This window comes from Oenanthe melanoleuca, chromosome Z (assembly GCF_029582105.1).
Source record: "Oenanthe melanoleuca isolate GR-GAL-2019-014 chromosome Z, OMel1.0, whole genome shotgun sequence".
NCBI lineage: Eukaryota > Metazoa > Chordata > Aves > Passeriformes > Muscicapidae > Oenanthe > Oenanthe melanoleuca.
Genome location: NC_079362.1, coordinates 27,785,200 through 27,812,868, shown reverse-complemented (window position 1 = coordinate 27,812,868; position 27,669 = coordinate 27,785,200). Strand labels below are relative to the sequence as shown.

Below are 27,669 nucleotides of genomic sequence, written 5' to 3'. Positions count from 1 at the left end.
AGCAGCAGTCATTTCAGGTGATGCTTCTCTGCAGAATATGAACTTTCACTTTTTCTTTTTCAACCAGAAAAAAAAAAATCAAGAGGATCTTGAAATGTAGTTGTTTGGGATTTTTTCCCTTAAAAGAAATTTTAAGTGGCTTTGGAATTGTTACTAATTCTAAGAATTATAGAATATTATTTTCACTTTGTCCTATTGCACTATTTTCACTTTAGTGTCTCCCACTCTCTCCTTTGTTCTTGTACCCACTGGCATGATATTAGAGTGCTTGATTAAGATAGACATTGAAGTGGTGCCTATTCACACATATATCAAAGCAAATGCACTAAAAAAACCTGAAGTGGTTTTGTTTCTTTTGGACTCCAGTTACAGCAGTGATAAAAAGTTACAAAAAGTTTAATTGTAAGAGTTAAATGTAACAGCAGTAGTCCAGAATATTTCATTTTCTTTACTCATGGAGAGAAAAAAAAAAGTCAATACTTAGTTATTTGACTTCAAATAGTAGAAGACCATATTCAATTTAGGAAAATGCAACTCTTTCCACAAGAGTAGAAAGTTGCATATTTTTTCCTCAAGAGGGTTAAGAGTGAATTCCAGGTAAAGAAATGTGAAAATAATGTTAGTTATAATTATTTTTTTTTTCTTCTATGAGATGCAGTTAAGTTTAACTTCTAAAAGCACAGATTTTTACTTAAACAGCTGTGTTCTCTATAAATGCTTAGCTGATATCAGTTAGGTCAGCTTACCTGGATACCCCAAATTTTCATTGCTACAACCTTACATTGTTTTGCAATTACATTAATTCCCCTCAGTAACCACACATTAAAAGCAGCAAATTAAAAAAAAAAAACAAAAAACAAAAACAAAACAACAAACACAACAAAACAACAAAAATCCCCAAAAATAACAACAACAAAAAACCAAAGAAAAACAAACAAAAAATCCAACCAGAATTTAGTGTACTTAAACATATTTTACAGACATCAAACATCACTTCAGTGTCAACATGGTTGCAAAGTGTTTAAATTAGTAAAGGACAGACTAACTAATGAAGTTGGGAATGTTACATTATCTATGTGCCAAACTCTTATGTTCCCTATACAACCAGTTAAGAACTGAGCTCTTCTGTTGCTGATTGAAAACAGGAGTACATTCAGGAGTCTGAAACCCGTTCTTTCTCCCCTGTCTCTGTAAAGAAGGAGCATGTGAGAGGGGGGTGGGTGGGCCTGATCTCACTAGCCCAGTGTCTAATTTGTATGCCTAAAATTAAGTAGTTGTAAATACCTTATTGTTGCATTCCTGGAATAATGAATTATACCAATCCATTACAATAGCTGCACACAGAGTAAGTTGTTTTTTGTTTGTTTGTTTGTTTGTTTTTCCCCTAGAGTGGGGAGGGATTTTTAGATACAAATTTTATTTGAATAAAGGAAAGGAAGGCAACCCGAGTTACAGTCCAGCCCTCAAGCTTCTTAGAAAAATGCTGAGATTCTGTCCTCAGATAATGGTAACAGTACATGAATTTTTTTGGTCAAAGTAATCCTATTTTCTTCCCCAGTTCTAGAAGTCATGGACATGTTTTAACTCTTTTCTTCTTACATTCAAATTTTACACATTTCATTTATAATAAAAATACATGAGGAATGAGATACAGTGGAATGAAATGTATGAAATCTGAGGTGGAAAAAACCATGTCAGAAGTCGTCCAGTTTTCTAACTCATAGGGAGACCATGGTATTCAAAGTGTCTTGAATAACAGTTAAATTGATGAAGATGATAACTTGAAGTACTGCTTGGTTCTGTCTGAATGAAGGAAAGAAAGATGGGAGAGGAATGGAAGAAATTTGTTAATATCTGTGTTCATACAGTAGTTCTTTTCAGATTATTTTTGTCTGGTTATGAACTTGAAGCACATTGAATGCATTCCTATTTAACATAGTGTTGTGAATCGACATGCCCTGAAAACCTATGCTGTAGTTATTCAATATGCTGTTTAGAAAGATATATATATATATATCCATAGACTATGGAGACAATTAAACTTGCCAAATAAAGATGAAAGCTGGTAACTGACTTTTCTTGGTTGAGAGGACTATCTGTCATTATTTTTTTGATTTAAAGATGTCTTGGTCATCTTAAATTCTCATCTGTTCTGTAATTTAAGATTTTCATGATATATACATAAAAATCATTTCATGATATACATATCATTTTCATGATATATACAGGAAGGTTTGTCTTCCATATGCATGTCTGTATCTTGTACTTTTTTCCCAAATTAGTGAAGTAATGCAAAAATAAAATTTATGCATGCAGTAATTTATGCAAATGTTTCAAGTTGTAAAGCAAGTGTTATTTTATGTGGAAAGTCCACAAAACCTTTTTATAAACAGGTTAATAGTGCAAAGAAACAATACAAGAGCAATATCCATTTGTATTTTTAAAGACCTTCTACAGAAGCACTAAGATCAAGTGCCCTTTCATTTCTGTACTCTACATGTTTAACTTAGAGCACTGAATGCTTTTTGAAAACAAGCCCCAACTCTCAATTTGAAAATTATTAAAACGTGGAAATGAAAAACTTATAAAGAAGGAGAAAAATATTGTATTATTTAAAAAAAAAAAATAGAAGATTTTACCTCTTTATGTATTTTTTTTTTTCAAAAGACTGTCAAAAATTATATTACTTGTTCTCAATTCCATTTGAACTGCTTCCCAGGAGCAATGACTGTATTGCTTATCTTTTAGGAAATTGGTGATTCTTTGAAAGTACTTTTTTATGCTGTATGTTGAGCTTTGTAGGATCCATGTTTGAAAACTGCTTGCTTTTGATTGTTCTTCTGACAAACATGTCTCCAGTTCTTCAATCTGATGATGAATTCCATTTTGGAAGTTCTCAATTTTGCTGGTATTCCAAACATCAACAGGAAGGTTTTTGCTAAATAGTTGGAAGATCTGTTGAAGGAATTCATAGGTGATCCTTATGATGTTCCTCTGTGTGACCTTGGTAATCTCCATGGGGAATCTGAAATCAGTTGTTTCGCCGAGACATTGCTGAGGAAAATAACCACCCATTTTCCACAGGAAGTTCATGATATGGTAGTTCACTTTGTTTCCTTGGAAAAGACAAACTGAACGAGAGATTTTGATATACAATGCCAATATAATGCAAATTTGCAGTAAACTTCTCTGAACCATGATGGTTGTGCTGATGAAGCAGTCAGCACTATTTCCCTTTCCTTTCTGCAGATCGGTAAGCTTGCAGTTCCTTGGTTGTCTTGTCTTGCTCACATGCTTCCCTTTCACATCTCTGAATTTATTTCATCTGTACTACATGGGTATTACTCACTGCGTGGGAGTTGCTCTTTCTAACAGCTATGGTCCTGCCAAAGTTTACTGTTTATTTCAGTCTCACACAGTTGCAAAGGTTTTGCTCATTTCTGCTTTGGCTATTTAATTGAAAAATGAGTAAATCAGCCAATCTAGTGATTCAGAGGATATTGACAGATTAGCAGGTTAGAATATGGTAAGAGCATGTCATCTTCTTTCATTCTTACTAGAACAGTCAATTCTGCTTGAGAAATTTTACTTTTATGCTTAAGTTGGCAAAGACAGTGAAAAATAATCACATCCCTGGCTAAAAGATACACATCAAAGCAAGATGTAATTTTATTGATTTGAGAAAAAATATCTTTTTAGTAGGAAAAATTATTTTGTTTGGGCAACGGCTTCAATTTTATTAGCAAAATAACCTTGTTGTTGACAAAAGCATTGACTAACTAGGGGCATATGTTGCTATGACTATGTTGGCAAAAAGAAGAAGTATATACAACTCTTAAGATGGGCGCCTTTTTCTCCAAAGCCTCTGATAGTTTACTCTTCAGAGAAGCTTTGTTCTACTCTATCGCTTGATGAATCAGCCTCAGTTTTTAGATTTTACATTAAAAAAAAATAAAATAATAATTCCTTCCATTTCAGAGTAATAAAACTCTTGTTCTGAAGCATCCTACTTTTGTCCCGAAGTGGGTTCTTTCATCTGTTGTGTGAGAGAGTTGGGCTCTGCTCATCCACTGAAATGCAAAAGTAATCATATTTTAAATCTAAACCACTCAAATAAGTATTTGTCCACAGCTATTTGGTTTATTGCTCTTAAATCCTGCTCGCTCCTTCTGACTCTTGTTCCTCTGAGGTCTGGGTCATTAGTAAACAGATTTGAGCCTCCTATGCCTTTTCTTGTGAGATATATAGAGCTTTCTGACTCAAGCATTTAACTTGCATAATAAATCTCATCCTACAAAGGACAGGGACATTCTGGCATATAGGAACTCATGAGTCAGTTTAGTATCTCCAACTGGCCACTCTGTGAGTTGCATCAGTGCTGTAACTTTACTCAGTTGTTACAGATAGTTTTACTATCTGTAATGTATAAAAAATATATTAATATAAAAAATACTGAATATATAAAAAAATTCATTGCTTCTCTGTTTTTATTGGAACTAGAGGGTCTCCTGGGGATTTCTTGATATTTTTCCCTGGTCCCCTCACTCATGTATTCATTTTATCTTTACTCATTGGATCTTCCCCAGCTTACTCCAGTTTTCAAAATAAAATCCCCAAGAGCTACAGGGTATAATTGTGGGCTAGTTTGCCAGTACTCAGTCGTCCAATTCCTTTATCCTTAGATCCAGACCTCTTATACAAATTATTTTTTACACTCTGCTCCAACTCCTTGTTGTCAGAGAAAGGAAAAGCACTCTCTTCCATCACACAGTTTTGCATGTAACAGTTTTAAAGCCTAGGCATGCATTTATTTTCCAGTTCTGATCCCCTGTTTTTAGTTACACATTGCTCTGACCTTGTGTCAGAAAAGATAGGAGGACACCTCCCCTCTTTCATGCACTGATTTTGTTGTGTACAGTGACAGTCACTGTTCCAAACCCTCCTTACCCAATTTACACAGAGCTTGAAGTTTTTAATTACCAATCCCACTGGTCAGCCCAGGACTGGTTGCACTGATCAGTTACAACAAAATGAAATTTGATACTTAACAGTCCAGAAATTCACACCACTTTTACCCTTGTTCAAATACCTCTGGAGTGTTGCACCTTTGAGTTGCTCACTGGCTTGATGCTTGAGAGGATTTGATGGAGTCTCTAATCAAACTGGTCCAAATACTATCTGATCTGATTCTCCTTTGCTGGCTTTGCTGATTTTCCTTAAACAGGCAAGGTTAGGCTTTACAGCTCCCATTTGGGTCACCAAGATTGTTTCTTAAAATGAATTCTTTCACCCATTAATGCAAGAGGCTGGTCCATGCACTGAGCTGAGATACTTGGATTTATTTACAGTTCTGCACAGAAGGGAGTGCTGGGTGGCAAACCCACAAACCCAGCATCTATCTATCAAAACTTTTCACTATTTCTACATTTTAGCAAGCAAAGACATTAATGTTCATTTGTTAAAAGTTACATAAGTGTGATATTAATTAGTCTTCTGACTTCTCTTGGTTAAATTTTTCCCTTGCTTCTTAGTCTGCTTGCTCAGTCTTTGTCTTCTTAGAGGGTTTCTTGAGTCTGCGGTCATTATTTTCCCTTGCCAGAATTACCTTTTACCCAGTTGAAGTGTTGGCTTTTTCACTTTATCTTGGGAATTCTGCCAAATGACCTTGTAGTCTATAAATTCTGCATTCTTTGTGTTCACTCTCAGTGGTGCATCCACCAGCTCTGCTAACATCTTGTTAGGTCTGTGATCACTGAAGCATGATAAGCCCTAAAGCTTAACAAGACTGATAAGCAAGTAATTCATCTTTCTAATACCTGGATGTCACTCCTATGAAAACAAGGTCTCAAGGAGACTGAATTAATTTGTGTTGGGCAAAACGTCCTATCTTCAGGACTACGCCCACTGGTGTAATGCTGAAATTTTTCTCCCAGGGTCTGGCTGATGTACTTCTCTGACTACCAGGTCTTTGGGCCAGGTTGTAGTAGAACTGCAGATTGCCACCACTGGATGAATTGTGAATTTTTGAATCAATCTGAGTCTTTGATAATGACAGTCCTAAGAAAGTGCTACATAAGCACTGTGGCTTGAAATTGAAGTGCTTGGTTGATTCATGAATATGCATTAACAAAGTGCTGTGTTTCTTTTGTATCACTGACTTCCTCTAGTGTGGTACCAGACTTTTGAACTAGGTCCTGTAATCACAATGTAGGCTGTCACTGGTGGTTGAAGGTGGCTGAAAAGGAAGACTGAGTTGAACATTAAGATAAGCAAAAATTACTAAGTATTTAGCAGGAAGATTTGCTTCTCTTGTTGTGGGAATCTGTATGGATTACCAATTCTAAAGGTGTGAACCAAAGTGATTTTACCTTTATGTTATTCAGCCTGCATAATTACAGGAATATTTGAAAAAAACATGGAAAATGTATAAGCTTGGAAATATTTGATGTCCTGATTTTGTCTGGGATGGGGTTAGTTTTTTTCCTAATTGCATGCTGTGTTTTAGATTCAGCAGAGGGTAGTACTGATAAAACACTAATCACTTGTTTGTTGCCATCAGGACTGTTGTTTCCTGTGCTCTGTCAGTGAGCAAGTACACAAGAAGCTGGAAGGGAGCCCAGCCAGGACAGCTGACCTGAACTGGTCGAAGGGATCTTCCACACCATAGAACATCATGCCCAGTATATAAACTGAGGGAAGTTGTGCAGGAGCTGCAGATCTGTCGCTGGCCATTGGGTGGTGAGCAATTGTATTGTGCATCACTTTCCTTTTTTGGGTTTTATTCCTCTTTATCACTATTTTTGTGGTTGTTGTTGTTTATCATTGTGATGACGATACCACATTTTGCATCACTTATTAAAACCTATTAATTAATTGCGTCACTTATTAAAACCTATTATTTAAACCTATATGTTTTACTTTCAGATTTTTCTTCCCTCTGGGGAAGGGGGAGGAATGAGCAAGTGGCTGTGTGGTTCTTGGTTGCCAGCTGGGGTTAAACCAGGACAGATGCAAGCAGTGAAGGAATTCCACAATAACCTTGAGATAAGAAAGTATTTTGTTAAAGGAAAAACCTGTTATAGTCTGACAGAGTGGAAGATTGCTATTGATAAGCAGTTTCTTTAGCAAACCAGTGAATTACTTCAGTGGTTACACAGTAGTATCCTAGTAATATAGGAACTCTCCCACAACTAGTTTTTTTTTTGCTTCTGCTGATGCTAAGGCTGTAATTATTTTGTAGTATTATCACAAATTATCTGAACTCAGAGGTCTTCAGAGAAATTAGTTTATTAATTAAATTAGTGGTAGGGCTGCATTTGTGTCTGAAAGACTGGACAGAGAATCAGGAGGGCTGTGGTAGATATAGTGCATTGATTTGCCCCAGATGCCATTTTAATTTTAATTTGGTGTACATGTGTATGGATCTTTTGCATTAAATGCAACATTGATTTAAATCAAGTAAACCAGTCCTTTCATCTATTAACACAACATGAGAAATAGCTTAGTGCTGCATGACAAGGTGGATCTGATTCACTGTTCAATGGTTGTATTCTTTTTATACACTGTCATCCCTTTTTTCCTTCCATTGTCATTTCATAGGAGACCCATTGTCACGGTGTGACTGTGGGTTTGCCAGCCTTAATATATTTAATTTCTTTTAGAGACGGGACCCAGGAGTAGAGACAAGGCAGGCTTAAAACTTAGGTACAAGAAGAAATTTATCAATAACACAAAAAAAAAAATATTCAGAATAAGATCCTTGGATTGTTTCCTCCTCCCTTTCATTCAACATTTCTTACCAACAAACATACAGAGAGCACTTCAGTCAGTGATACATTCAAATAATCAGTTCCGTTTACTTAAGAGAGAAAAGTTCTTTTTTGGTTATGGCTTAGGGGGCGTCTTCACCTTCACAATCCACATCCGCCCGGGAAAAATATTGCAGATTATGATTTTCCTCCCATTCTGTCACAGTCCTTTCAGAGCTGTGCAATGGGTTATGTTACACACGTGGGGTAGTACTTTTAAAGGCAGGCTGCTGAAAAACAAGATTCTCTTCATCTCCTTCACTATCAAATGTCTCTGTCTTTATTCCAGTCCCAGGACAGAGAGAGCTTCATTCCCCGAGGCAAAAAGTAATCTCTTTCTCATTAAATATCTTTGTTCACATTTCAGTCCCAGAACAGAGAGCTAGATTTCTCCAAGGCAAAAATAAGGCTCTTCTTCTCAAGCACCCAAAACCTCCCGAAGTATATTTCACAGTTTAAAGGAATTTTAGTGAAGTCACAATCTCCTTAGCCCACAAAAAGGTTTTCAGCTACTTATCAGTTCGCATCTTTTCAATCTCTTCCCACCAGGAACTTTATCTTCATTGCGCTGACTCCTGGAGTCTCCAGGCTTTATTTCTTCCCATTCAGGAGAGCTTAGAAAAATCGAGGATCTTATCCAGGCATGAAGAAGTTACAATTGTATCCAGATCGTGAAAAAACAGCATGGGCAGTGGAGGGAAGGGGGAAGGGAGAGCCTGTGCTGGCTCCCCGATCCCCCCTGCTCGGCCATGCCCGTGGAGAGGGGAGCTCCGGCCGCGCGGGGCCATGCGGTCAGGGAGGGGGGGCCGGACCATGCGGCCGGGCCGGGCCCCAGCAGAGCCGGGGTGCCGAGCTGGGCCCCCCGCAAAGCCGGGGCACCGGGCCGGACTCCAGGCCGAGCCCAGAGCCGGGCCGCAGCCCCCGGCTGGGGACCAACACCCCCGGAGACCGGGAGCCGAAAGAGAGCCAGCAAAGCTGATCCGCTGTGATTTGTGAAAGCGAAATAACTTTTCATTGGTTTCCCGAGGTGTCCATCACCCAATCAGCTCTCTGATTGGTGGCAGCAGCTCACAGGGGAAGCTCCCAGAGACGGGAGAGCCCCTCCCACTTCCCAGCTTCAGGGAGCCTGCTCTGAGGCGAATCCACCCCTCCCCCCAAGCTCGTGAAACCAACACACCCATGAAATATTTGATTGTTGTTAAAAAAAAAAAAATAAATTTCAAGGGGAGGTTAAGCAGTATGAAATGATTGTAAGTAATAAAGAAGAGAATATACTGAGTAAGAATCTTCAGGTCAGGGTTAGGGATCAGGTACCTGTTGGCTTTGTGCAGCTTATCTAAGGACAAGTCAGGACAATTGCTTCTCAGAGTAGCTGAGTTGTGTCTACCTAATATGCATAACCTCCCTAATTTGAGGACATCTGAGGACCCACATGGAGATTACCATCTTCTAAATCAGAACTCTTCTTCCCTGAAAACAGAGATACACACGTTCTGCCTTGTAGTGCAAGCCATCTACCCTGTGACCAACCACCTCACACTGGCCCTTTCCTTATCTCTTCCTGTAAATAAGGAAATACTTTTCCTGTGGGAATAAGAAGAGTGACTTGAATAAGAAGCTATGCATCTGTGCTTAGGTTTCAGTGCTTCAGGATTTTGCATTTCATTGTGTTATTGCCTCCTAAACACTTCTCTGAAGTCTGGTGGATGAACCAAGAGTTGCTGAAAGAACCAATTTTTTTGTCTAGTGAGATAGAATATGATTGTTTGGTTTGGGTTTTTGGTTGCTTCCTTTTGTGGTTGGTTTTTCTCAAAAACAACAACATAATAATAACTTTAAAAATCTCTCTGTCACAGAATTTGTATGTCTGTAAAAAATGTGAGCATCAAAATGTATTGTAGTTATGCTCACCTAGCCTGTTATGTTTCAGTGAAGGTTAAAGAACTGAGGATCCCATTTTTTGCCAAAGCAGATGTTGGTATGAATTTTTTATGGCTCAGATGGGAGCTGAAAAGAAAATCCAGAGGATAAAGCTGAAGGTCTAGTACAATGGACTGAGAGTCAGCTGAATGGAACTGAGATCCCAGATCTGAATTCACCTAAATGAATTTGCCTAGGTTCAGAGTTTCCTAGTTTTCCTGTATTTTAACTACATATTTCTTTACAAAGTAGATATATCTAGTCCTACATGTCTTGGGAGTGTTATACAGTTTTACTCAGGCTCTTTGTCAAGATTGTCTAGTGAAACCGTTTTGAAGAATACTGAAAAAAAACAGAAAAAAAAATAGGCTGAGGCCTGAAAATCAGTTTTGGACAGCCCTAAATTCTGAGAGAGATGCTCCTTTAGCTTCTGTATTGTCTGTTTCCCTCAGCATTGCCCTGTTTTCTTGCTTAAGAAGTAATAGTGATAAAAACTTGCCTGTGCTCCACAAGGTAGTGCAGAGAAACATTGGCAGGTGTGGAGGAGCCTTAGTAGCCCTTTCTGCAGCTTCTCCCAGCCCCATCACTGGATCCCATCTCCTCAAACCCGGAGCAGCACAAGGGACAGTGGCAGGCAGAGACACAATGTAAAGATTTTGAGGAAGAGCTCCTTCCAGCATTGTCCTGGGGCAGCCTCATCCCCATGGCATGGGAGAGAAATGCATCAACGTGAGTCAGTCCTGGAGCACCTCACAGACCCTGGTTTTGCTGTCCAGAGATGGAGGACACACTGCAGCACAGAGAGGAAAACTGTTTCAGGATTACGTAGGACTTATGGGATGCTCAGGGGAGAAACCAAAGGCAGGGAGAGAAATAGAATTGGGTTGTTTGGGAAGGAAAAAGCATGTAAAAATAGAGGGATGAAAAGGACTGATCATGTTTAAACAGCAGCTGGTCAAAACACTTCTCTATTGTGACCTGAAGAGCATTATGCCCTCCCAATAAACTCCATTTCTAAGTATTTTTCTGGGTGAGGGACTGTTTGACTTTCCAAAGGAATTTCCATCTGGCTGCATTGTCTGACTCTTTGGGTTAGATTTTTGTGACTAATGTTCTCATCTGCTTGCAATCAATTGTCATAAACAGACTAATGTTATTGTTCAACCGTCTGTAAGAAGGTCATCTTGGCAACTAGTGAAAGAGTGGTTATGAAAGCACTACCCAAGTATTAGGAGATACAAAGTTCCTAATACTTTCTCACTTCAGGGGATAGTGCTGGTCTAGTTAAGTTGAGGTATCTGGTGGTTAACTAAGAAACCAAAATGCCAGACTAGATTTGCTTGGTTTTCTGCTGAGCAGTGTCTTTGTTTCTGGGAAGAGTGCATCCATCACTTTATTTTTCCTCTGGAAAACCTTTAGGCCTGAATCACAGAAAAGTAAGTGTGATAGGGAAAGTCCACTGACTTGTTTTCCCCCAACTGCAGAGGAAGTGTTTCACACTGAATGTATTTTAACAGACCTTGATCAGCCAAATTCCTCCTGGGAACAAACCTCTATCAGGACATGAATGATCCCCAGCTTTAGGTGAAGTTTTACTGCATGCAGCCAAATTGATCTAATGGTTAACTCCTACCCAAAGAGTTGGTCCTTTTTCTCTCCTGTTTGGCTTTAACACTGTTTCAACTTGGAAAAATAGTGTGACTGGAAAGCTAATCACCTTTCCTTTCTCTGGGCAGGAACGATGGTAATGACAACAATTTCTTGCCTGTTTTTCTATGTTGAACTGGCTAATCAGAGTAAAGCTCATATGTGGCTCATGGGAATGACCAGAAGAACATATCTGTTAGTATGGGAGCAGAATCTGTTTTTAAAAGGACACTTGACACTAAGAGGCTAGAAACCTGGAACTGAGTTGAGGAGCCTGTGCTGTGGAAGGCAATTTGAAGTACGCATGTGATCTTGTCTTTTCGTGTCATCCACAGAGGGAAGTGTTAGCTGTATTGCAAAGTGTCTCAGCCCTTCATCTCTAGTACTTGGATGTGAGACTGGATACAGAATGTAGAGCAGAACAAAACCTTCTAAAATCAAACTAATGAACAGCTAAAAAGCATAACAATTTAACCTGAGATTCCTGGCTACTGTATGTGTCCTACAGACCTCTTTCTTATAGGCTTGAGGGCAGATACAAGTCAGTTTGTGTTGTATGTTAGCCTGTGTGACTCTTACAGACTACAAATGTGCATCAATATTATTCCATGATATATTATTCCTTGTTAGCATCATAAACATAACTTTATTCTACAGTGCACGTATGCAGTGATTCTGTAGGGTACCTTTTATCATCTTCGTAATAAAAATTACAGATAATTTCTGGTCACTCAGGTTGGGTGGATGACAAATACTATTCTGATATGATGAGAACATCTTTGTATTGCTGACAATTTTTTTTTAATGTTTACTTGTCTTTACTTGTCTTAAAGAAATGTCTTAATGCAGCATGGCTGTAAGGAGACCATTAACTAAATAGTGATGGCAGAATTGCTCTGTCATAGTGAGGTGAAGACTCCATGATATGTGCCAGGCATGTTTATAGATTTTAAAATTTTATTTTATGAACTAATGAGGTTCCTGACCTCTTTCACTTTATTCTCCCAACAACTTTTCCTTGTGCCTTGTTAAAGAAGGTAGGGCAGAGGACATAGTGTAACAAATTTCCAACTCCACATCCTTCTGTGGTGTTACAGCAGTGATGGATGAGAGAAAAGCAACTGACATTACCTCCCTGGACTTATGCAGAGAAAAAGATCATCCTTTTCTCTAAACTGGAGAGACTTGGATTTGACCCTGAGATTAGTTCAGTTGAGTAGAGTATGGTGCTAATAACTCCAAGGTTCATTCCCTGTGGGTCATTCACTTAAGACCTGGATTTGATGATCCTTGTGGGTCACTTGCAACTCAAAATATTCTGAGATTCTGTGATTTCATGGGTGGACCATTTGGTGGATAAAAAATTGACTATATATAATAATAATATATGGCTGACTCTTAAAGAGTTGTAGCCAACCACTCATGGTCCAAGTGGAAAGTGATGAATGACATTACTCAGAGGTTGGTGTTGGGACAGCCACTTAATAATATTGTTGTTGGTTACTCAAGACAGTGGGATTGAGGTAACCCCCAGCATGTTTACTGACAAGCTGAGTGGTGCAGTCAACACACTGGAGGGAAGGGCTATTATCCAGGGGGGCCTTGACAGGGAGCTGGGGGGGGGGTCTGTCTGAACCTTGTGAAGTTCAAAAGGGACAAATGTAAGGTCCTGCATCTCGGTCAGGGCAGTCCCAAGCACAAATACAAGCTGGATGGAGAATGGATTGAGTCTCCCTAGAGGGAAGGACTAAAGGGTGTTTGTGCCTAAAAAGCTCAACATGACCTGGCAGTGTGCGCCTACATCCCAGAAAGCCAGATATGTCCTGTGCGGCATCCAGAGCAGCATAGGGTGAAGGGTTGGATTCTGCCCCTCTGCTCTGTTCTGCTCTGGTGAGATCCCACTGCAACACTGCATCCAGCTCTGGGGGCTTCAACACAAGAAAGATGTGGACCTGTTGGAGCAATTCAGAGGAAAAGTCACTAAGTCGATCACATCTGGAGCACCTTTCCTATGAAGACAGGCTGAGATTTGGGGCTGTTCATTCTGGAGTGGAAGAGGCTCCAAGGAGACCTTATAACACCTTCTAGTACCTAGAGTACCTTATAAGAAGGCTGCAGAGGGGCTTTGCACAAAAGCCTGTGGTGATAGGACCAGGGGGACCTGAAGCTAAGCGAAGGCTGGTTTAGGCTAGATACTAGAAAAAAACCTCTTTACTGTGAAGGTAGAACAGGCTGCCTAGAGACGCTGTGGACTCCCCATCCTTAGAGGTGTTCAAGACCAGACTGGACGGGGTTCTATAATCTAGTGGAAAGTTTCCTGCCCATAGCAGGAGGATTGGAACTGAATGGTCTGTAAGGTCCCTTCCATTCCAAACTATTCTGTGATTCCTTTGTTGGTCAGTGGGCTTGTTTTCAACCTTAGTCAGCTGCTAATTTTGTGTGCTCTGGAGGACTGAGTTTACTTTGATGGGATTTTTTGGGGCTCTTTCTAAGAAATCTAAGTAAAAAATGTAATAGAGAGATAATTAAATATTCTCTCTTAAAAAGTTCTTAAAAGTTAATAGCATGCATAGAGAACTAAGCAAGTCTAAGCCATTACTGTCAAGTATTGTGGCTGTGGACATTTGTGAAAAACTGTAAAATAAGGTGGGAACCAAGAATATTTACATCAGCTTGATTTGACAACAGGCATAATAACTGCCAAATTTGACTTATTTGTTGGGTTTTTTAGTTGTTGTTTTGTTTGTTTGGGGCTTTTGTGTTTGGTTGTTTTTTCTTTCTTGTGTACACATCTCATTGTGTCATTTGCGTCTGGTCCTGCTCGTCCCTCAAGTGTTAGTGTTTCAGATTAGTTTTTTTTCCCCTGGGGAACTGGTCACATATGAATAAACATTACCAGCAATTCTAAAAGCTTGCCTTGCTAATGATCTTGGCTAAAGCATGCTAAATGGTTGCAGTAACACTTCTCTCTGTGGTTGATTTATTACCAAGTAACAAAGTTGTTTTGAATGCTTTCATAAACCTTGCCTGGAACGTGTGGTCAGATAGGTCTCTAACAGGATGGATTCCAGGCTGGGAACAGCTCATGCAGCCCCATGAAAATATGACTGTATCTGTTCTCCTGTGTTCAGAGAAGTGCCTACAGTACCATTCATTCTCACAGGATCAGGGTAAGGCTGGAAGGGACCACAGTGGGTCCCACATCTGGTCCAACTTCCTCTTCACACTATATCTGAAACAGTTTGAATTTCCTGTTGGAAGACCCTCAGTGAATCCAGTGATATTCAGTTCATTTGCTGTGTAGATTGTAACTCCAGTGTGAGAACCACTGATACTGTCCTGTTTGTTACTTAGAATTTTGCAGAAGTCTGTCTGTGGAAAAACTTGCACAGAACCTAGAAGTTAGGTGGGTTCCTAAGCCCTTTCTTAGTCTTTGCTAAGTAAGCAGTTGGACTATATGGGAGAATATCACTTTTGGAACTGGTGAATTGGCACGAGTGTTTTAATCCTGTGACATTAGTAACTGGTCATTGGCGCCCATGCTCATTTTGAATTTGCTAAGCCACACATGACAGGCAACTGAAGAGGATTGCACATGACAGATCAATGTTTTGGGCAGCTTCTGAACATAGGAACTTTTGATGCGCTGAAGCCATGAACCCGTTCACTGTAATGCTTATTTCAAAGTGTATTTCGAGGACAGCTTTAAAACCCTTGATGAATAAAGAATGTATGTGTAGAAGATGTCAAGTTTGTGCTATCCATTTTTCTGGCATCCTGAAGTTCAGATATTTCATTTCCACTGTGAACTTATTAGATGCCAGGGTCTCCATTATCCAGTGGAAATTGGGATATTTGTTGTTTTGTTGAACAGGTTCAAGCTGAGTTAAACAGAGGGGCCAAATCTGTTTAAAGAATGTTTTTGGAGTCTAGCTTTATGAACAGATGGCAACTCCAAATGAGGCAACTGTGTTTTCCTTCCTTGTTCTGCTATTGGCATGGTGTGTGACCTTGGACAGATGACTTCCTCTCAATATTTCTTGCTTTCATCTGATGTTGCCAGAGCACTTGAGGAGAATATTTTTTACATGAGACAGTGGTTTTGATAAGAATTTTTTGGTTATATCTTATAGCAAAGAGAGGAATAATTTGAAAACGTGATCTTTCACTATTAAAGTAGCTTTCATAATCTGGTTTATTTTGTTTATTGTACTGATAAAGCTACCAAACACAACTTACTTACATTAATGACTTTTATACAATTATAAAGAAAAAAAATTTCTCTTAGACTGTATATCACATTATGATCAAAAGTGTAATTTCTTCTATGTTTTTCTAGTGCTTTGCATTAGTAATGTACTGGTTTCTGTAGTGTCATCAGATGTGGCAGATTGCAAGGCTAGTGTTCTTCCATTGGGATGCATGGAATGAGAGAATCCAAGTGTAACATATAGTATTTAAGATATTGCTGGCATTCCACTGTAATCCCTGAACAAAATCTTGATTTCACATTTTAAGAAATCTTGTCCTGCAACAAAAGTGCTAAGGCTGATAAGCCTTCTGCTGAAGCATTTTGTCCCTGGGCATAGAGGAAAAGAATAGGATAAGCTGCTAAAAAACAGAATCACAGGGTATCCTGAGTTGGAAGGAATCCACAAGGATTGTCAAAGTTAACTCCATGGCTGTTATCTGTAGGATACAGCACAGAGATATATGATTTAACTCCCTTAGTGTTCTTCTTTAGTGTTTTTGTACTTGCAAAATCCTTTGAAATAAGGAGATTTTGCATTCCTTCCTGACAACATAGCTAAGCAGCTTCTCTGTCTTTTATGAGGAGTCTGAAGGGTGCAGAATTTTCATTCTGCTTTTTGCTTCAGGCAATGTTGAGTTCTGGTGTGTGCTCCTTTACAAAATACAATCACCCAAATGCAATCCCCAGGTCACATTTTTTAAGACAGAATTGCAAATTATTCATAATAAATTTCTTAGCAGTGCAACAGGAGCACAAGCTGGAAGATGCCTGTGGAACCCAGCTCTCCCACTCAACCAGTTAGGTTTCCTGCAGAGTCTCCAAAGCCTTCAAAATTCTCAAGGCTTTTCCATTGAGACAGACTGCAGAATCCACATGGCATGAGGCATCAGAGTCAGCTCTGTATCTGGTGATAGCCTCAGTAACTGATAACCTCCTTCCAATGTACTATATTCTGCATCATATTGTAAATAACATTTTAACAAAACAGAACTTAATGAATAAATAAAGGCCTGAGAGAAAGCTGTGCATTACCAGTACAGCCTCTGTTTTCCAAAGACTGTCCTACTCATGTTCTTATCTAGGGACCTAGTTAGGATTAAAAGATGGTGCCATGTGTTGGCCCTGGCCAGATGCCAGCTACACACCAAAGCTGCTCACTCACTCCCTTCAAAAGTTGGACAGAGGAGAGAAAATTCAACAAAGGGTTCCTGAATTGAAATAGGACCAGGAAAGAGGTCACTCATCAAATAATGTCACGTGCAAAACAGGCTCAACTTATAGATATGCATTGAATTTATTACTAACAAAATCAAAGTGGGATAATGAGAAGTAAAATGGAGAAGTAAAATGAGCCCTTAACACCTGCTGCCCACCCCTCCCTCTTCCCAGCTCTACCTTTCACCCCCATGGCACAGGGAGACAGGGTAGGGAGTAATGGTCAGTTCATCACCTGAGCCTTCTCCTGCTGCATCCTGGGGTCCCTCCCACAGGAGACAGTTCTCCATGAACTTCCCTGATGCAGTTCCATCTCATGGGCACCAGTGACCTCCCTGTGACCTGCAGCACCTGAATCCCTCCCATGGGCACCAGCCCCCCTCAGACTGCTGTGGTGTGGGTCACTCTTCCATGGGGTGCAGCCTCCAAGGACAGGCTGCTCCAGCCTGGGAGCAGGGCCCCTCTCTCCACAGGTCTCCCACAGGGTCACAGCCTCCTCCAGACACCCACCTGCTCCAGCATGGGGCTCCTCCATGGGCTGTGGGTGGATCTCTGCATCCCCCATGGATCCCCATGGGCTGTGGGTAGATCTCTGCATCCCTCATGGATCCCATGGGCTGTGGGTGGATCTCTGCATCCCCCATGGATCCCCATGGACTGTGGGTGGATCTCTGCATCCCCCATGGATCCCCATGGGCTGCAGGGGCACAGCTGCTTCACCATGGGCTGCACCACAGGCCACAGGGGAATCTTGGCTCCAGTGCCTGGAGCACCTCCTGCCCCTTCTTCTCCAGTGACCTTGGTGTATGTAGTACTGTCCCTCTCATGTTTTCAGTCCACTCTTCTCTGGTCACAATTACAAGCCCTTTACAGCCCTTACAGGCCCTGCACAAACCCTTTTTGTTTTTCTTTCTTCCTAAATGTGTTAACACACAGCATTTCTTATTGGTCCAGCCTTGGCCAGAGGCAAATCTGTCTTTGGAGACACCAGGAAACTGGCTCTGTAAGACATGGAAGAAGTGCCCAGCATCTCCTCACAAAAGCCATCCCAGAATCCCTCCCTTTCCTTCCCCCTCGCCCCTGCCATTTCCAAAACCAGGCCATGGAAATCCAATATAGATGGTCATAACTCAATGTCTTCTAAGACAAAGTAAGGTAAGTATAAGAAGTTTTTTTACACCACAGTAGAAAGCTTCACACCATAATAGGGAGTAAATATGATTTATTAGATGAAGAGTTTAGCATTGAAAGTCTGAATTCAACTGGTTAGAGCCTTTTAATTTAGTGCCTAGTGCCTCATAGCAGCATATTCAATACAGTGAGAATAAGATGATTGATAGGAGCCTGTAATGTCACAAGTGCAGACCATGTAAGATAATTTCATACTGCTAATTGCTTTGGTTCTGTAATCCCCTTATCTTACCACTATGCAATGCTTTATCCAACAAGAAATAGATACTCCATGTTTATGTATTTTGCTATGAAAATAACCCACATAGCTTACATGAAAGCTTTAGTTTTTGCTATGTTCAAGTAATGGCAGTGGCAGCTGCACTTGGTCATGCTGGACTATGGTATTTGTGTCAGAGCCACCAATGTTTTACATTAGCATTGATTAGCTGGAGCATACTGCTAGACCAGTGTGCTCCAAAGGGCCAGAAGGCTTCCCCAGTTTTCCTGATTTGAGGAGCAAAATGTAGTGGCACATTGACAAATGGGCTGGGCTGGGCTGTACCCAGAAAACCAATACATTTTTGTGTCCTAGGGGTGCAGTGATGAAGCATCAGTGCTGGCTAGGTCACTTGGCTTGGGTGATCAGGCTGTGTTCACTGTGGAATTGTCTACCTGGCTGGTAATGTTGTCCCTTCAAATCATACAAACAAATTTTTTCCAGTCCTATGTCTTTTCAGAATTTAGTCCATTTTAGACCATACCTGTTCTTCATGAATGGTTTCCTACTGAATTAACACACTGATAATTGAGAGTTTCTGGGGTTGATGTTAGAAGCTTGTTCATGCATTTATTTGTTGTAATTTGTGTGATTGTTTATTATGCAATGCAATTTAACAAATAGTCCAGAAAAGTGGAGCTGCTGAGTTATCCTTTGTAATCATTATATTTCTAAGGAAGGGCCATTAGCTGCTTATAATATGGACTTGTGTTGAGCAATGCAGTAAATTAAGCTGATGGATACTACATTGTTGTGTCGTTCATATTGTCCTTTCATTTGTAAATTGTGGGATTTAATTATGTCCTAATGATTGTTTTTATATAGATGCAGTAATACTATCAGGCATTTGTCCTACATTCACCACAAGCTCAGTTTTTCATTATCAAAGCTAATTTTCTTTTTCCACAGGTCAACTAGTTTTATTAGTTAAACTAGAGGAAGGGACAAAGTACAAAGTGCATAGGTCTGGTATATTTCATCTGATGAAAAGAGTGTTTTTAAACATGTCTCAGACTCTTGAACTCCAAGATTTATTTCAAAACCACTTCATGGGAAGCCCACAAAAAAATCAGATCCCCTAAAATACACTTTACCATGATTTTTCATATTGGAAGGTCAAATCTTTGTTTGCCCTGCAGACTAGTCTCTTACCTCTCATGTTCAGTAGAAAGAAGATGGTAGAATTGCAATTAGGGGACTGATTTAGAATGTTATTATAAAAAGAAGCAATTGTGAGCAATTCTGAAATGCTAAATCCTCTTTGAGAACTGTTTCTTAAAGCATCATAGTTGAGAAGTCCTTAACATCCATTACATGACAGGTAAAGTATTTCCAGAGTTATTTTTTTCCTTAAACAGAAGTAGGTAAAAGGGACTGTTACTATTTACATTCCACAGGGCCATCAAGTTTTCCTCAGAAAATAATGTTCCACTGCTAGTAAATATTTTTTGCAGATCTGTAAATATGACAGAATGTGTTATGGGTATGATAGCAGAAAAGACTGATACACAGTCTGCAAAAACAAACATAGAAAATTGATTTGAAATTTTATCAGATGTGGGAACATGTTTACATAAAAAAGACATCTGCTTTCCTTTCAGAAGGTGTTAACTGGGGCATACATATAAGTCTTCGTGAGACAGTTTTTTGTTATTCTGTGCTTCTCTTTACCTCTGTCTTGGGGATAAAAGCTTACCTCAGTTCTTATTCTTATTAACCTTAGTTCTTTAAGCACTTACAGCCTAAATAAGTTGTCTTTATACTCAGAGTTTATTCCTGAAGATCTTTCTGTGTGCATGCTAGTGTTTCAACTCAAAAGTAGAAAGTAGGATAATAGTAAGGATCATTTTAGTTTTCTGGAGTACTGGGGCCTAGGTTAGTAGGATGATTGCTTGTATTCCCCATAGATGTCTCCTTTTCCCACTCCATTTCATCATACCTTCACACATAAAAAGAAGTGCAGTTGAACCAATTCACTTGTTTGGCTTGCTGCCTGCACTTTGAAATATGTTCCATCAAAGTCTCATCTTTTAATGCTCCTGTGAACAGTAGTACAGCAGTGCACCATCTGCACCCTAGACTAATTCATCTGATAATGTTGTAGAAACCAAAATATTATGAAGTCTTAAGCAGACAAGAAGCATAAAGCTTGACATAATGTTTCCTGCATTTTTTCAGTGAAGCTGTTCTGTATCATCTGCCTGATGCTGGAATAAACCGTGCAATTAATCTAACAGTTCTAATGACAAAGGGATGTGAGAGATCAGAAGCAAGCATATAAGGTTACCCGTTACCCTTTAGCAGCTGTATGTTGAAATCTCTTTTGTGAAAGGCACAGTTCAGGCATGGAGTATGCAGTTTCACAGTCTAGGTGTGGTATCTCTGCCATGGAGCTGAAATATGAGTTTATCCAAAGACTGCTTTCAACAGATATATTTTATGTGTCCAGCCTACCACAGATGACATCTGTTCTGTGGAGTTTTTCTAGGTATTATGTCACTTGGCTTTAGGGGTGTTGGATGGGTACCTGTGTTAAGGTTTTCATTCTACTTCCATGGGTGGGTCTCCTAAAAAACTGGAGATTACATCAAATTTATAAGCTTTGGATGAGACTATAGAATTGAAAGGCACATGCAGTATCTCTTTGGGATGGAACAGCTACATGGCCACATCAGCGTGAGTTTCTGTAGACAGAATCTGCTTCACTTAATTACCTTGGAATTACAGGGTTTGCATGGGGCCTACATATTTCCAGAAGTACCCTTACTTTACATTTTTATTGATTCACAAGAGTTATCAGTATGTTTATAATACAGTAAATCCCTTTTAATCCATTAGTCTTCTGAAAATTATTTTTGTTGAAATATAGACATTATTTTGCTGCTGTGAGCCTTATTTGTCTGCTTCTGTTCAGTACAGTGATTGACATATATTTGAATCTGAGTGAATATTTGCATTGCAAGTTAGGTCTTTACTTTTCCATATTTAGGACATTACCAGTTTTGTTTGTTGTTTTGCCTCCTTTTTTGTTTCAATAAGTAGTGAAAAATACAGTGTTGGTTTTATAATAAATAAGTTGGAGGAGAAATAAACAGAAGAATGATGATGCTTAGCAGAATTTGGAAAATCCTGATTCTCTGGCAATAGTAGATTTTCCATTGCAGTTATAACTGGTATATTCAATATCTGAAGCTTGTCCTGTATTTTATTTTGTTCCTTTATAGTGTTCTGTAAATTCACATATCACTTATATTTTTCATGACAGTTTAAGCAGGTATATTAAAGAATGAATAACAGAATGTGTAGTGGTTTTTATCTTGAATTCACATGTATGCCACAACAGTAGATCTCTGACCTAAATAGAGCTAATGTCCTTATATTTTAGAGCAGGCAGGTGAAGAATTGCATGACAGGTTCTGATCTTACAGGCTGTCTAACTTGTATGTTGTCCTGTTGTTAAACAGGAAGTCCACAAGAAGAATAATCCTCTAATTGCATGTACTCCCACATACATGCAATGATTTAATAATTGAACCTGTCTGAACATGATTATGTAAACCCCCTACAGAAAATGTAGGGGGTTTACACTATCTTTGTATATATGCCTGATTGTTTTCCATAGTTGAACCTAGGGTTAGAAACTCAATAGAGACAAAGTCGGGTGTGGGCAACAGCCTTTGCTTTAGTGTCTGCCTGTCATTCACTTAAGACAAAGCCTGATGCAGTTCTGGATGAGTGAAGAAGAGAAGAAAGACAAAAAAAAAGAAGGTGTTAAGGCATTGAAGAGGGTGTTTTGAAATGAAGAAAGGAGTAGAAGGTGTAGAAGTTCTTTGCAAAGAACAATAGAGGAAAGCTTTTCAGAATTTGCCCTAATCTTAGAGCATCAGTGAGATGTGTGTTTTCTGCATGTGAAGTAGTGTATCTATTCATTACCATCCAGTTGGCTGTAATCTTGAAAACTGCAGATACCTCCCGTGTTTTGCACCTTGGTACTTAAGTGTGATCTGTGGCTCCTAAAGAAATACCCATAGCTGAAGTTTCCAGACTTGCTGACACCAGAGTGATGGTCCTCAGGGCAGTGACAGTGGCTCAAAAAACTGAATGCTTATAAACTTTGTTTTGTGGCTTGTTATACTGGATTCTCACTCATTTTTCTAAAAAAAATTTGGACTTCAATCTCTGCTGTATGGGATGGGGATTCACTCTTCTCACTTAGTCAGCTGGGTGGCATTCTTTTCAGAGAACAGTTGTATTATTATTTGGGAGTACTCTTGGGATACGTGATGATTGCTGCCTCAAAGATTCTGATGGCATCTGCCTCTCTAATAGCAGATCTTGTGTGTGATACAGCTGGGTATACCCAAATAATTTGTGACTGAATCAAAACCATAAACCTATGGAATGTATGAGTGGCAAAAGATGTAATTGAAATGGGATAAAGAACAGCAAGATAGGAATTGCAATTTCCTAATCATTTGTTATGTAGCAATTAGAATGATGAAAGCATCCTAGAGGGAAGTAGGTCTAAGGTTGTTTTTGAGTGTGTGCCAATTCAGGAATAAATTACAAGTGCTAAAATCTGTGTGAATTTAATCAGTATCCTCAGTGTTGTTAAAGATTCCACCAAATTCTAATGGGTAAAATAAAATGTTAGAATAAATATAATACAGCTGTGTAACAGAAGTGCTAAATATATAGTGAAAAAATATCTAGCACCATTATTTTTATGTGTTGAATACTGTGTGTTTCTGGAAAGAAGCAGGAGAGGGAAGGGTATAAATGAACCTGGGCATGGGGACATTCAACAATACAACAAATACTCTTGTTTCTGTTATGATGTGAGAGAGGGCATGGTGTCTAGGCCATGGTCTGGATGAATGGGTGAAGAACCTATCTGAGTGCTTCCCATTTGGAAGAATGCACAGGAGTGAGGAGAGGACTGCAACAATGTAGAAACCTCAGGCACTAATCAAGTGATAAGTGATGTTTTGGGAGGATATTCTTTGTTGATGTTTTTCTACATCTAAATAAAATTAATTGAATGCATAAATTATTATTTATGTAAGGTTCTCCAAATTGTCTGCAGAAGTTGTATTTTGAAGCCATCCTGGCTTTTCTTTTAACTCAATGTTTCACCTGTGGAATATTAATTCATAATGAAGTGCCATATATTCAGATTCTCAAATTGGGGATGACCTGTTAAAAGAATAAAGTTGAAGACTCAGACTGACTGCAGGTAGTGCAAATAGTGGGCTGTTTGCCCCAACAACTTCTCCACCATTCTGATGGCTTTTCCTGCTGATCTCACATGTTTTCTCTTTTCAGTGATCTTCTAGCTTTTGGACTTTTTTCGGGTTGGGGTTTTTGTTTGGTTTTTTTCAGGGGGGGAGGGAGTGGAGAGAAATGTCTTTGGAAGGGGAGTGGGGAGACAATGTCTTGGATGGGTGGTTTTGTTTGTTGGTTTGGTTTTGGTGCTTTTTGTTAGTTTTAGTGGTGGTGGTTTGGGGTATTTTTTGCTATGATTACTTTGAACCAACCTCTGCTTGTGGTGTCTTTAAGTGTCATAACAGTGTGCCAGTCTTACTAAATCTTACTTTGAGAGAATAGGAATCCTACTGGTGAGTCGGTTATATGCATGGTTTAGTGATATACTGAAGATGCAGTGAATTCCTCCACTGCTGTAATCACAGTAATCACCTTTTAGTTTGGATGTGCCTTTGAAAAGACAGCCTGTTTTGCAGGATATTTTTCCAGCATCTACATCTGTCTTAGAAAGTGCCAAAATTTCAATGCTTTTAACAGTTCCCACTAAAATTATTCTGTGAAGCCATGGGATGAGATATGGTGTAAAGTGACCTTAAGGTTTCAAGGGTTCCTGAAGAAACATCACCACAGAACCTCCCAATGACCTTTTAATTGGAGTGCAAATAAAAGTTTTTAATGGTGTACTCTGATTGGGATCTGAGACAAAGACCTTTCTGTTGAGTCACAGCATGTGCTGCACACAAACATACAAGTAGAAACTAGAAGCTACCAGGCTTTTCTTTTTCTTGGTCAGAAATTGTTTGGTACATAGTGTAGGAAGCATGCTGCATAAATGAGTTCTGTAGGAAGAAGCTTAGCCACCTGACAACTCCTGCATTCAAATTGTGAATTGACTTTATGGTCAATTTTTGTTAAAAAGTGGCAACTGACTTTTGCTTAGAGCTAAACTGAGCGCTGCCAGCATGTAGTGCAGATGGCACCTTCCAGAGCTCAGCTTCCAGTCAGCTGTGCTTTCCTGTGTGCTGGCAGCTGTGGCCACACAGATGACAAGGAGTACTCATGTATTTTGCTTCAGAGTAAACTGCTTCCTATGGTTATAAGAGAAAGATCTCCACTGTTCTTGCTGCTTATGTTTTTATGCTGTATGAATAATGAGTTTTGTTCCTTTATTTTTTGTAGGATTGGGTATTGGACACAGTTGTGGGCAACTTGGTTTGAAAAGCAAGATCCTTAACTTGCAGTGAAGGTAGTTTACATCTATTTATATTTCTTAAGAGCTTAGTGCTATAGCTCTGTTATAGTAAATTTTTTGTGTGCCTGGTTAGAAGGAGAGCTCGTACTATGTGGCAGTTGCTCTGACTGCAAACAGTAAAGAGTAATCAAATACTGTACTTCTACCTATAAAGCGCTTTGCGCCAGGGGCGAATTTATATAAAAAACATTACTCTGGATCAGTTTGTGATTAGTTTTGTTTGCTTTGTTAAATTCCCTCTAAAGCACACCATAGGTTTAGCAGGATGCAGAAAAGTATTTCAAAGTAGTTTAGTTCACTAGAACGGCAAAGCAGAGTCATAAACTGGGAAGTTACTTTTCAGTTTGCAGGGGGAACAAGGCAATTCCACAGTTGTTTCCTGGAGCATACTGCTCGAGCATTGCTCCTATAGTCTGTGCAGTCAATACAATACTGGCTGGTTACTATGTGCTAAACTACATTAAAGGGCAGCACATTTTTGTTATTCTAAACTCTCCCCTGGTGAAAAATCCTTATTACAGCAACAGTTAGTTGTATTGTCATTGGAGAGGAGGCTGGCATTCCTCAGAGGGGGTATTTATAATGTGTTCTTTCTAATATTGTTTTTTGATATATGATGTCTCTTTGTTTACTTGCTTTCATATTTCACATATCATGGATGGCAAGGAAAACAAGTTTATTCCTCCAAGCGAGTCCTTCAAGACTGCTGATTTAGAGCTCTGGAGTGCAGATGGTTGCTCCACCCCAGGTATTCTGTTTCCAGCTAGCAGAATCTCTTATTTCCCCTATGCATGGTAGTAGGTTGTCTTGGTCAAATTGTAACTTTGAATGTGCTCAAGGTTGCATGGTGGGGATCAGAATTATTCTGCAGAGAAAAATTTCTTCAGCCATCAAGTCAGTTCAGTCCTGCGAGTTAAGGCCAGTATAGAAATCAACACTGTGGATGATTTATTTCTTTGAATTTTGAAAGCACAAATCCTGCAACTAGACAATTATGACCCCACCACCACTTGCAGAGGCTATGCATGCTGCTGAAGCACCGTATCACTTACCAAATTGCAGGTTATGACTACACCATGCCCTTGACCTATAAAAATATGAAATCATAAATCTGTGAAATCTTCTTCAAAAGACACTTGTACAAATACCTTGCCTTTGTCTCCTTGATGTAAATTTGAAAATGTCTATCCTGGGATGCATCCGGCAGAGAGCATCGTCAACCAGGAGAGAGAAGGGATTGTTCTGCTCTGCTCTGCACTGGGGCAGCCTCACCTCCAGTGCTGGGGACAGGTCTGGGTGCCACAGCACCAAAAAAAAAAAGACACTGAGCTGTTAGAGAGTGTCCAAAGGAGGGCAATGAGGATGGTGAAGGACCTTGAGGTGAAGCCGTATGAGGAGCAGTGAGGTCACCTGGTCTGTTCAGTTTGGAGGAGACTGAGGGGAGAACTCACTGCAGTTACAGCTTCTTGTGAGGGGAAGAGGAGGGTCAGGCACTGATCTCAGCTCTGTGGTGACAGGATGCAAGGGAGTGGCCTGAAGTTGTGTCAAGGGAGGTCTGGATTGGATATCAGAAGGTTCTTCACCCAGAAGGTGTTTGTGCCCTGGAACAGGCTCCCCAGGGAAGTGGTCACAGCACCAAGCCTGACAGACCTCAAGAAGTGTTTAGACAGTACTTTCAGGGTCATGCTGTGACTCTTGGGGATGTCCTGTGCAGGGCCAGGAACTGGACTTGATGATCCTGATGGGTCCCTTCCTACTCAAGTGATTTGTGATAATCAGCTGTAGTTGCTGCCATTTTGTACTGCCATATTGAGTGCTTTGATCCAAACCATGGAAAGTAGACGTCTGCTGTTATTTCATACGCTAAGCTTTTCTGATAATCATGCAGAGCTGTATTTTAAAGTTAATGGATTAGGTCCTACAGCTGCTGGAGATCCATTTCAGGACAAGATTACAGATTTAAGGTATAAATAAATGGAAGATGTTCACAATTAAATTATCACTTTTGAGTTATTTGCAGTTTATTTGAAGGGCTGCACTGACTCCCACATGATTTTAAGTGAGTTTTGTTTCTTAGCAACATGGAGTTAAGGCAATTTTTTTGTAACTGAAAATCATCATGTTCATGTTCATATTTATCAGTGTTTGTTAAGAAAAGGTGCAGTGCTCCAACTAAGGATGTCCTAGACTCCTTGCAGATCTTTGCTTTGGAAAATGCCTCTGATATGAGTTTCTTTGGACTGTGTCACCAACAGTGTGTCTCTGCTGTCTATCCTGCCGCATTAACCTGTGCTTTGGTAGCAGAAGCCAGACTAAGGCTAAAGCATCTGAATGGGTGTCAGCTGAACTTTTTACATCTTGTTTCCAGTGTCTTTGCTTGTGGGAAGTGCTGTTTTCACCATGGAGCCTTAGCTATTTGTCCCTGCCAGCACAGTGTGTGTAACTTGACTCTGCCATTGTATCCCTGGGTTTTTGCATGCTTTGCTTAGACAAGAAAATGAGTGGCTTTAATTGGAATGTCACTGAGATGGAACATATGATTTAGACATTTTTCTTAAAGCAGAACACATGCATGGTTTCCTAAGGCTAAGATTTAGACCAAAAATAAAACTTGAGTTTGGCCAGGGCATGCAGACTAGGGCACTGAAGTTCTAGGGCATGTAAGCTACTTGCTTCTAGCAGATAGGTCTTGTAAAGAAAGGCCCTGACATGAGGTCCCAGATCACACTTTTGTGTGTGCATATTTTTCTATTCCCTATAGGTCTTATCAACTGACTAGCATTTTTTCAATGGAATTGAGTGGACTTGGTTTTAGGCTTTCATATGGGACTTGTGGATGATCTGATAGTGTTGGAGAGGG

At 39.6% G+C, this 27,669-nt stretch overlaps 1 protein-coding gene across 3 annotated transcripts in view; it reads left to right on the top strand.

Moving 5' to 3' along the window:
- LOC130265250 (MOB kinase activator 3B) overlaps positions 1-27,669 on the top strand; it is an 87,017-nt gene that overhangs the window by 3,958 nt on the left and 55,390 nt on the right. For 2 of the 3 annotated variants that reach the window (XR_008842575.1, XM_056514172.1), the window contains exon 2: positions 6,560-6,738. The gene's annotated coding sequence lies outside the window, so the exon portion shown is untranslated. Of the gene's footprint in view, positions 1-6,559; positions 6,739-25,475; positions 25,558-27,669 lie in introns of all 3 variants that reach the window. The other variant, XM_056514173.1, reaches the window with a different exon arrangement.